Source organism: Mus caroli, unplaced genomic scaffold, assembly GCF_978045245.1.
Source record: "Mus caroli unplaced genomic scaffold, Mus_caroli_1 scaffold_15, whole genome shotgun sequence".
In the NCBI taxonomy this organism is placed as follows: domain Eukaryota; kingdom Metazoa; phylum Chordata; class Mammalia; order Rodentia; family Muridae; genus Mus; species Mus caroli.
The window spans coordinates 7,650,738-7,662,439 of record NW_028227270.1 but is presented as its reverse complement, the minus strand read 5'-3'; the positions used below and the strand labels follow the sequence as shown (position 1 = coordinate 7,662,439).

At 41.0% G+C, this 11,702-nt stretch overlaps 1 pseudogene; it reads right to left on the bottom strand.

Moving 5' to 3' along the window:
* Positions 1-1,063: 1,063 nt before the first annotated feature.
* On the bottom strand, positions 1,064-1,806 carry LOC110308698 (vasculin-like protein 1 pseudogene; annotated as a pseudogene).
* Positions 1,807-11,702: the final 9,896 nt, after the last annotated feature.

Genomic DNA, 11,702 nt, shown 5'->3' with positions numbered 1-11,702 from the left:
GGAATGTAAAGGATCCCATTCTGTTCTTACCTGGCTGCTGGGTCAACAAGGCACGAACATTAGCTTTGATTTTATCCCTCATAGGAGATAAGTGGCGATTCATTAAAGTTTCCATTTCTTTTTTACAGTGAAAAAAATCCTTTTGTTTCAGATAGCTAGACTTCTTCATGTGATTGTCTACCTCGGTGACTTTCCTGTTTTGTGGGAGCTGAGGATCTGAAGACTTCAGGCTTGGACAGTGTCTTAGTCAGTGTTTTATTGCTATGGAGAGACGCTATGACTACAGCAATTCTTTTTTTTTTTTTTTAATTTTAAAGAAAGTATACTTCTTACACAAGACAATCCAAACTGATGCAAAATATTTATTCCACGTTAGTTATTTTATGCAGTAGTTTTAACCCTCAACAGACTCGTGGTAATCACATCTTTTAAATCTGTAAATAATGTTATCAAAATAAACTTAATCTTTGAAATCTCACAAAAATTCATATTTTACAATCCACCCTGAATATCAAGGCTGCAAGAATAACATTTCCTATATCCAAATATTTTACAGCTGTACTCCCCACCCCCCAAAAAAGGAGAAAAAAATAAAAAACAACCACATATGCTTGGTTAAGGGCTAAGTTACCCCAGCAGCCAAAAATAAAATAAGATATTCAAATTATTAGCATTAATTTAATACAATTATAACTTCAATAGTCACTTTGTCATTGACAATGATTGCTTGAGCACAGGGGTGAGTCCCCAAGGGCTGGTAGTGGAAGCTGTTGAGCAGAGCAGTATCGCCTCCCTGTATCTTTGTCCTGACAGCTCCTACTTGTGCACAGCCCCACAGGTACTGTGTGTGTGCTTAAAAAGAATCCCACCACACAAATGCCTATTAAGCAGGTAACAGGGAAGAAAACAAAAGCTAAGCAAGACAATTGCTCTCTCTTTGGGATATGATTATTTCCCTGGTGCTCGAAGTATCCAACAACCTAAGAAAAGGAAAAGAACACTTTATATTCTCTAAACACAAGGCTGCGCTCAGCGGCGCAGGTCACTGTGAGCATTTGTATTTCTACTTCCAGGCATCATCGTCTGCCGTCTCTCCGCTGCTTGTTTCCGAGTCTGGGTCCTCACACTCTGCAATGCAAGTGCTGTCTCCACAGGGAGAACAGCTGCAACTACGGCTTTGTATCTTTCCAAACCCATTTCTTCGTAGCTGCTCTGTTCTCACGTGGGATTCCTTGAGCTCATCCCATTGCTGTGAGTGGAAGGCAACTCTCATCATTTTCAGGGTATTCCTGCCATCCCATTGCTTTTAATAACCTGTGCTCTGCTTCCAGAGAGTGTGACAGAACCTCCCCTTCCTCTACCGTGGGTAGAGAAAGACCGCTCTGAAGACAACCTTGTTCTCCATTTTCCTTTGGTTCGGATGTGTGGCTGCCCTCCGATCTTAGCCCCTCTAGCTTGTCACAGTCTCTACTCTCTGAGCAGTCTCCATTTCGTTCATCCTTCGGAGTCTTCAGGAAGTCACTCGTCCTGACCGTGGCTCGTCGGGTCAGTTTGGTCAGGCGAGGGGAGCCGATCTCAATTGGAGGGTAGTACTGGAGGGACTCTCTTTGGGAGAGTGGAGGACTGCACCCGCAACCAGTACCACTGGTTTAGTAACAGAAATTGGATTGGTAAAAGCAGACTCCCGGCTTGAGCAAAGTGACCCAGATTTGTGTTCCATTCTGTTAGCTTTCCAGGCGTTGGGCTTAGAGGGAGGTGGTGCAGGCTTAGGAACCAAGTTCTTATAGACACTTGGGACCATTATTGACACTTGACTACAGCAATTCTTATCAAAGAGAACTTGCTTACATTCAGAGGTTTAGTTCGTTATTGTCACAGTGGGAAGCATGGCGGTATGGAGGCAGACTTGATGCTGTAGAGATAGCTCAGAGTTCTATATCCAGATAGGCAGCAGGGAAAGACAGAGATGCTGGGCCTGGCTTGAGCAATTGAAACCCTAAAGATCATCTTCAGTGACATACCTCCTCCAACAAGGCCACACCTCCTCCAACAAGGCCACACCTCCTCCAACAAGGCCACACCTCCTCCAACAAGGCCACACCTCCTCCAACAAGGCCAAACCTCCTAATCCCTGTTGAATATGGCTACCACTCCCTAATGACCAAGTATTCAAATCTATGAGCCAGTGGGGGCTATTTCTGTTCAAACCACTACACAGAGCCAACACTTTCTCTACTGAGCCATCTTCCCAGCCTCCAAACAAATATCATCACCTGCTGCAGTCTCCTAACTTCTAACACTTGGGCGTTTTGTTGGGCTAGGATCCTGACAGAAACTACTTCCTGTGATCTCTCTTACAAGCCCGTATCTCCCATACAATTTTACTCATCATAAATGTAGAAACAAGTGCCCCAGAGCATTGAGTAACACAATCAGGGAATCTGCATTATCATGATAATTCAATGTTAGAACTAATACCTATCTTTCCCCTAATCTTCGAGGAATTAGCTTCCTAGAGAGCCTGCACGTGTGCTATGACAGCCTAACATGAAAGGCTTACTGTAGACGGTGGTATGAAAAAACCCAAGCGCCAAGACGAGAAAACTCTAGGACACTGTGCATATCCCAGATCTTTTCAGCAGGACCAGGCTGAGGCTAGATGTCGCCTACAGCATCTCTGTACCCTCAGTCTTAGCTAACTGCAGCAACAACTTGAGTATGGCCCTAGCCAATCAGATTCAACTCTGTCTAGATAAAGCAGTATCTCGTCACGCCACACTCAGGATAAAGCAAATACCTAATGGTAACCAATTAGACTACTTTTGGAAGTCACTTCCTTCTCTGTTTATAAATCCTGCAAGGGGGAGCCCTCTGAACTCCCGGTTCTGAGTTTCTCGGGAGGAAGGAATCATCCACTCACCTTTTGCCTAAAACGTCTGATTTAATTTAGCTAACGTTTTAATTTCAGCAAGCTGAAACCTCACCTTGTTCTTACTTTTCTCCTCTGGGTGCTCCTGGAGAGGACTTCTTCAGTAAATTTCTTGTATAAGATTTCTGTTCTCAACCAATGTCCAGTCTATCCTAGCTGGCCTTTGGGACGTTTCAAGTTACAAGCCATCTGATGCCAGACTCTGCCTATGCAATTGGCAGAGAACACTTCAGTCCCATCAGCCAGGTTAACTGGGACATCATCAACACTTTAAACACCTTCCTCCAGCTTGTTAAACTGTAATTTTATGAGTCTTTCCGTAGAGATGTACTCACTATGTAGAGATACATCTAACTTTTCTATTGCAATTCATTTAGGGCTCTAAATATGTATTGTTTTTTTAGCTTCTGGTTTCATATGTTTATTATTTACAGGGCCAGTTGAATACTTGTAACACGATTAACCTAACACTATTTTCTAAATCTATCAATTTAGCAGCTTGAATCACTCTATCACATTTTAATCCATACATCATTCTTAAGTCTGTCTTCTGAATTTTATTTTGCACTGATTTTGTAAAGCTGTGACAGTTCCAAAAGTGGTGTCTTCTTATTGAAGTAATATGGGGTATTATTATATTATAGTAATATATTATACTACGTTACTCCATTTCTATTTTAGATAAAGTTCAGGCAATTAAAAAAGCTGAAGAATTCATTGTGTACTTCTGGTATGATTTTATGCATATTGTGCTTCTGTTTATATCTTGGGCATATTGTCTAGGATCTCATTATTCCATTGTTGAATATATAAGGCTTGGCCCCAGTCACTGAACCACTGTCCAAGACTCCCCCTTGAGCCCCCTTGCTTCTGATGCTCCGTCCCACCCTGACCCCACATTCTCCCTCATCCACAGGCCGTTTCCACCAAGGAAAAGGAATCCTAGTGTATGTCCACTATCCAGAACCTCCACTCTTCCCATCGCTTTCCTACTGGCACTAAGGATTATACTAGTATAAGAATTCAAGGGGAATGGCAGGAAGACCCTTACAACTGTCCAAGGGATTGCTGATGGTTATGATAAGAAGAAATGAGCGAATGTGTTTAAGAAGAAATTTGCCTGCAATGGTACTGTAATTGAGCATCCAGAATATGGAGAAGTAATTCAGCTACAGGGTGACCAGCGCAAGAACATATGCCAGCTCCTGATAGAGATGGACTGGCTCACCACGATCAGCTGAAGGTTCATGGGTTTAAGTGCTTGTGGCTCTCTGAAGCTTAAGTGAGGATTTCCTTGCAACGAGTAGAATTTCCCTTCTGTCCCTGTCACAAGTTTAAAAACCTCCAAGCTGGTATAATGTAATTATTTGGGGTCTTCTTTTAACTTGGACTAGTATAACTCCTTCATGAAATAAACTGAAAAGAGCCCTGAAAAAAAAAAAAAAAAAAAAAAAGGTTCTTCAAATACATTGCTCAGTTCCTCTTGCATTAAAACCATTTGGAAAAAAATGGCATGTTGCAATGTTGAAGAATTCCTTAAAAGCACTTATTCCCCCTTAGTTTATCTTAATACTTTTTATTATTTTCAGTAAAGTTGCAGTTTCAATATTCTTTATATCCTAAACATATCCTTAGATCTTATTCTTATTTACAGTTACTGGAACAACTGCTTTTTTCACGATTACTGTAATATGTAAAAGAGCTATTATTGCTTGAGATCTTAAGTCTGCTGTCCACGAAACTATTGTTAATAAACAATTTTCAATCAGGTTGTTCATTTAACTTAAACATTCCATAAATGTAGCCAGTGTGTTTCCAGGTGCTAAGTAAAATCTACAGGAAGTTTTGAGAGTAAGTCTAATAATCTCCTCATTAAGAGTCCCTGGGATCTCCAGCGAGGCATTGGAGACAGCAGTGTGAGCCTGACCTCAAACATTATGCACTTGTACTCGTGCCAGCTGGCTTCTGTTTGGATTGATCAATCAGTGAGAGCAGATGTTTAAGTTGTTATGTTTTGAACACCACCTGTATTTCCATCTACAGATTGACTCTCACTCAAATATGCAATGTACCATACTGTTCTCAGGTCCCAAGGGTATTTAATGAACCATCAAAAAAAAAAAAAAGAAAGAAAAAGAATGTTTTCTTTAAGAAGAGAACATTTAATAGATTGCTTGTGAGCTAGTGCTCCGCATGCATCATTTCATATGCACATCTTTCCTTTCCCTTGAGACTGTTTTCAAACCTGTATACTGTGTGCCCAGTTTTCAACTTAGAGTATGAAAATGGAGAGAGACAGGCGACAATTAGGGTACTGACTTTGTTAATGTTTTACTGCTCTGAACAGACACCATGGCCAAGGCACTCTTATAAGGACAACATTTAACTGGGGCTGGCTTACAGGTTCAGAGGTTCAGTCTATTATCATCCAGGCAGGCATGGTACAGGAGAAGCTGAGAGTTCTACATCTTCATCTGAAGGCTACTAGGAATGGACTCCGGGCAGCTAGGATGAGAATCTTAAAGCCCATGCCCACAGTAACACATTTCCTCCAACAAGGCCACACCTACTCCAACAACTTCAAATAGTGCCACTCCCTGGGCCAAGGATATACAAACCATCACAGGTACTGTGTGCTGGTAGAACACGGTGACATAAAGGCTTCTAAGAGGGCATCTAACCGAGTTCTAGAGCCTCAGAAAACTTTCAGGATATGAATTGGAAATTAAAATGAAAAGAGAAACTAGAGATACGATAAAGTTAGCAATAAAAGACAGTTTTCCTTCTTAGCATCGGATAAAGTCAAGCCAGAAAGGAGGGTAATAAGATTTCTGTTTCCTCAGTTTCCAGATTAATAATGGCCTTTGATCTTAGACGTTGTTAAGAATTTAGCTGGAGATATCTGGAAAGATGGCTCAGTGGTTAAAAACACACTGGCTGTTCCTGCGAAGGTTCCATTCCCAGAACCCTCATGGTAGTTTGCAACCATCTCTAGCTCTAATTCCAGGAGACCTGACACCCTCTTTTACCCCTCCTGGCACCAGACATGTGTGGTGTATAGACATAAATGCAGGCAAAATAGGCATATATATGAAATAACATAAAGGGTTTTTATAACGTAAGGCAGAAAAACAATTGATTGAATAAAACCTTTTAAAGAAAAAGGATTTCATTCTCAAGTTTAGCAAAACAATGCATCAGCCATAGCGATCCCAGAGGGGTGATTGATTATAAAGCAAAATCATATTAATACATAAATAAGCTAAAATATTAAAGCAGACTATTTGGAGTTTTTCTTCTCTTCTATTTACGTAGAGTCATGCCAATTTGAACTAGAAATTATTTCTTCTCAAAGCCCTGCTGGCTACCAAGTTCTTATTAGGTCCACAGGTCAGTCGGTAGTTCTGTTGTTGTCACAGAAACATGGACAGTCAATTCAGTTTCTAGATTATTCCATTCCCGACTCAACTTTTCACAGCTACTTCTGTATTTTAAATGTATTGCCTTTCTTGCCTCAAATCATGGTCCAATTATGACAACTACCTTCTTCATGCTTCCAGCAAAAAGGATAATTAAAACAGACCGCGGTGTAGAGATGGAGGAAAAAAAACCCTGGAAGTGTTTTGATGAGGTATGGCCCTTGTAGACTCATGTGTTTGAATGCTTGGCCATAGGGAGTGGCACTATTAGAAGGTGTGGCCTTGTGGGAGAAAGTGTGTCACTGTGGGGGCAAGCTTTGAAGTCATTGATGCTCAAGCTACACTCAGTGTGATACAAGTCTCTCCTTGGTGCTTGCGGATCCAGATCTCCAGCACCAGGTCTGCCATGCTTCTCACCATGATGACAATGGACTAAACCTCTGAAAGTGTAAACTGACCCCAATTGAATGTTTTCTTTTATATAGTTGCCATGGTCATGGTGTCTCGCCACAACAATGGAAATCCTAAGACAAAGGGGGAGTCATGGGAGTTGGAACAGACATTAAGAATCTAGCAGAACCTAACTGGGCAGTGGTGGCACATGGCTTTAATCCCAGCACTTGGAAGGGAGAGGCAGACAGATTTCTGAGTTTGAGGCCAGCCTGGTCTACAGAGTGAGTTTCAGGACAGCCAGGGCTACTCAGAGAAACCCTGTCTCAAAAAACCAATAATAATAATAATAATAATAATCTAGCAGAATGAAGCAAGGGCTTGAATATTATTGGTTACATTTCCACTTCTTCTTGTCTCTAAAGACTGACAAGCAGTTTTTTCTCCCAAATGACAACTGCTCCATCTATGACTCCATCTATGACTATATGTACAAGCCTTTGCTTTTGACTACCTACAATGTGCAAGTTTAACTCTCTGATCCCAACTTTTAAAGAATCCCAAGGAGAACCTATAAGGTGACATGAATCTTCCATAAATGCTACTTCTATTTCTTATGTGAACATGATGCTCTCTAAAAACCAAAACAGTTGGAGGGTGAAGAGGATAAGAAAGATGGATAGAAGCCGGGCAGTGGTGGCACACGCCTTTAATCCCAGCACTTGGGAGGCAGAGGCAGATGGATTTCTGAGTTTGAGGCCAGCCTGGTCTAAAAAGTGAGTTCCAGGACAGCCAGGGCTATACAAAGAAACCCTGTCTCGAAAAACAAAAAAAAAAAAAAAAAAAAAAAAAAAAAAAAAAAAAAAGAAGAAGAAAAGAAAAAGAAAAGATAGATAGATCCCAACACCACATTTGATATAAGCAAGAATACTAAATAGCTACCCCCATAATGAGATCTTGTCACCTCAGATCTCCAAAATTAGCCAGCCCAATCAATTTTTCAAAGCCACTCTCTCATTCTAACTGTCTGTATCCTGAAGCCTTTAGTTAAAAAACAAAACATGAGCTGAGAATGCTGGCACATACCTTTAATACCAGCATTCATGATGCTGAGGCAGGAGAATTTTGTTCAAGGCAAGATCCTGTCTCAAAAACATACCTAAAAGACAAAAATGCCCTTTGCCTCTTCTCTAATCCCACTACCTATACTTCCTCCTCTTTACTTATTGCTGCTTACCAGTTGGGATCTTCCTGCTGTTCAAGCTCACATGCCTAAAGATCAGAACTTGTAGAGTTACTGTTTGTTCTGTCTGAAGCACCATGCATTCCAGATCTTTGCATGTCTGGCTCGACCAGCCTCAAAGGTCATTTTAGAGAGACCTTCTGCAACTGTACAACTTGTAGTGACCTCCATGATATTTATTGTGTTCATGACACTGATCAATATCTAAAACTTTATGGCACATAATTTGTTCTCTCGATATCTTAGCAAGCTACTATTAATAGGGCTGCCCAGCTAGAAGCAGCATGAAGTAGAACTACACCCTCAATGAAGTGTTCAGGGATTGGCATCCAATGCTGATTAAGTGGGTCAACTCTATCATCAACAACTTGGAATTAGATCTTTCTGCGCTTCCATTTTCACATTGTCCTTATGACCTCTCATGGTTTCCAGGCAGCTACAGAAGCCACACATATTCTGAAGTAGAGTGGAAACAGTGAGAAATACACACCAAGGAAAAAAATCGTCCAAGGAGCCAGTGGAATACTTTCACCAAAGTTGCAATGGTCAGCTTCAAGGGAGACTGAGAAAGCAAGTGTCCACCATTTGTAGGGTCTCCATGGCATAAAGATGGCCTCTGCTGTAAGGTAGTCAGAGAAGCGAGGCATTGAAAAGACAAAAAGCAATTTTTAACAAGGTCTGTCTCTAGGTCCATATCGACAAAATTCAAATCTCCAAGAGCAAATGACCAGAGGTGTGGAGCCAACCCAACCTCTGTACTTACCAGCTCACGGGAACATATGCTTTCCCTTATTGCTTAAATTACTTTGCATTTTATTGCATTGTTTGCAATCAGCACCACCCTAAATGATAAAGACTCAATCTGATAAACTAATGTAATCCTGTCAATGTTTAGGCATGCCTCACACGCAAGATTGTTCTATGCGTAAGGAGCAGCAGGCACAACACTTGAGGTCTATAATATTTGCAGGAACCTGTGTAAGCTGATTTTTAATTTCCAACTAAAGAAAAATTAACAGAAGCTTAGTGATATAATGTGGATGGCATTTTATCTTTAATGCCACTGAAAAATAGTTTTCATGTTTTATGGAGGAAAATGCCCCACCCCCACCCCCACCCAAAAGTGTCTGGGGCTTCTGAAACAATAAGACATGAGTCCAGTTTTTACAAGTCCTGACAGATTTCTGGTCGATCATGGGAGCCTAAAGAGTTGAAAAGAATAGCAACATGGAACAATGGGCCATGGAAGGAAAGGAAGAGAAGTGGAGGAGATAAGGACAAGGAGGTTACTATAATTTCTGTGTATGGGTGATGGCCTTGATTACAAGTTCTATGGGGATATTTTAGCTGTGGGCCATGACTGCCATTCTAGGATCCCAACACTTTTCCATCTTTTGAAGCAAGCTCTCAGACTTGTGCTTATAGTAGTCTGGCATCAACATCTGGGTTAGATTCTTTTATATTGTAAGTTAGTATCCTGTGCCTTTATTATAATGTCAGGGTCTATATGAGGCCAAATTAAAGAGGAAAAAAAAGAAAAGAAAAGGAAAGGAAAATAAAGAAGCCTGTTTAGAGATCCTGAGTTCTGATTATTTTGTTCCCAAGAGTGTCTGACTATTCACAATCAAGCAAAGGAAAAATGTTTTAACACTATTCGTTTTAATATTTAAAAAAATGTGCCACAGCCAGGAAAAAAAGCACAAAGCTACTGTTAAAAGGCCTGTACATTTATAGAATCAAAGGCACAGCCAGACAGCTGCAGATCCACAGTGTCAGAATCAGATGCATGGCAGCTCCTTTGATGCTGTCCTCTTGAGGCTGCGCTCCTTGGAGACCAGCCTGGAAGCTAAGATGCTCTGCTGTCTGCTGGTACAGCACAGTAGGGAGGCTGCACAGGGTAACTGGTGCTCTTGATTTGGGGTTTAATGTGAAAAGGGTCTAAGCAGGAGGTGAGGAGCCAAACTGGCTAAGCTGGAGCATCAGGGTTTAGGAAGCATCCCCACTTAGCATGGTCTTCCTCCTTACCTATACATGAATACCCTAACTGCCTCCATCCATCCAAAAATGACACAATATTTTGGCTCTTAATTTTTAAAGCTGATGCTTCTAGAACTAGCACAACAGTTGCCCGAGAGCTCACATTTACTTACAGCTATTGATCTGTATACTTTAAAAAATTACAATATCAAAAATCCAGTGATCCCCCAAACCCATGATTCTTTTTTTTTTTTTTTTAAATAATGAACCAAGTAACAAACAACAGCAACAACTTTCTCTGCCAATTCACCAACAAAATCCTTTCTGTATGCTGGATATATACGCATGCCTTCAACTCCAGCACTCAGGAGACAGAGGCAGACAGATCTGTGAGTTCCAGGACAGTCAGAGAGCTACCCAGAGAGATTCTTTCTCAAGAAAGGAAAAAGAACGTATGGAAGTCAGAGGCTAGCAAGCACTGCTCTTCCAACAGCGATTCTGTACTTTCTCTACTTTTGGAATCATTTCCACACGTTGTCTCCAGTGCTCTTGGTTTTTCCACACAATTGCACCCCAAAGGATGTGGTCCTCCATCCACATGGCTTCCCCAACTTTCAAACAAGAAACCAAGCTCCAGTCCGTTTTAAATTTCATTTTTTTTTAATTATTGTTCAATGTCACCTATGGAAAAGTGTCTTCGGCGAGTATATAGCATGACAAATCGTCACACCATAAATACTTGTAAAGTTGCTTTTCTGTGGGAGATAGAATGCTCTGGGGGACCCGAGCATCCTTCAGCCCCCCTAGTGTCCTAGGTGTTAGAAATCGTTATTAAAAGATTCAAGAAGCTCTTTGCCCTTTGAACTTTACTGCCCATGCATATAGTTCACGTAACAGCGTGCTTAAGCTCTGTAAGTGCAGCCAGAGCATCGCACGTAGCTGAAGCTTCGCACTTCTTCATTTACTCTGCTTGTCTCGTTTTGTACTTTCTCCAGGAAGAGCTGTAGTCGACCAACTATTGCTTCAGTGCTAATTGATTAATTCCACCCCTGGTGCTTAGTTATTAATAACTCTCCTCTGCCTGCTACACTGATTTACTGTAAAGGAAATGGGATGTGCCTTGGCCTAGAGTCACATTTGGACAACTTAATTAGTCAACAGAGGCATCCGTGAGTCAAAACAAATCGGAGTAAAGCCCCAGTGTACTACATGACACCTCTCACTGTGTATCAGCCCTGCCTTTCATGCTCTATTCTCTTTGATGTACTTCATTTATCTACAAAGTCTAGACTGTGGCCCAAATCCCAATTTAATCCTTCTTTTAATATTTGGACAGGTGACAAACTGTTTTTAATATGCAAAGAAAGAGGACTGGATTAAGATTTATTAAATTTATTATTGTGTGTATGTGATATGTGCAATGTGTCATGTCCAGGAAATACATTGCCAAATTCAAAGTCTCAAAGTCATCCCCTCTGTTTTCCTCTACAAATTTTGTAATCTTATCTCCTACATTAAGTGTTCTTTGACTCATTTTCAGTTAGTTTTGACAGGTGGTATTAAGAGAAGGGTCCAGCTTGACTCTTTGGTATGTGGATATCCAGTTTTCCCAGTACCATTTGTTGAAAAGAGGACCAGATGTGCATTGCTTGACCAAATGTACACGAGCTTAGTTCCAGTCTCTCCATTGTATTCCATTCATCTATACATCTTTATTTATATCAGTACCCCAGCTTTTTAACAA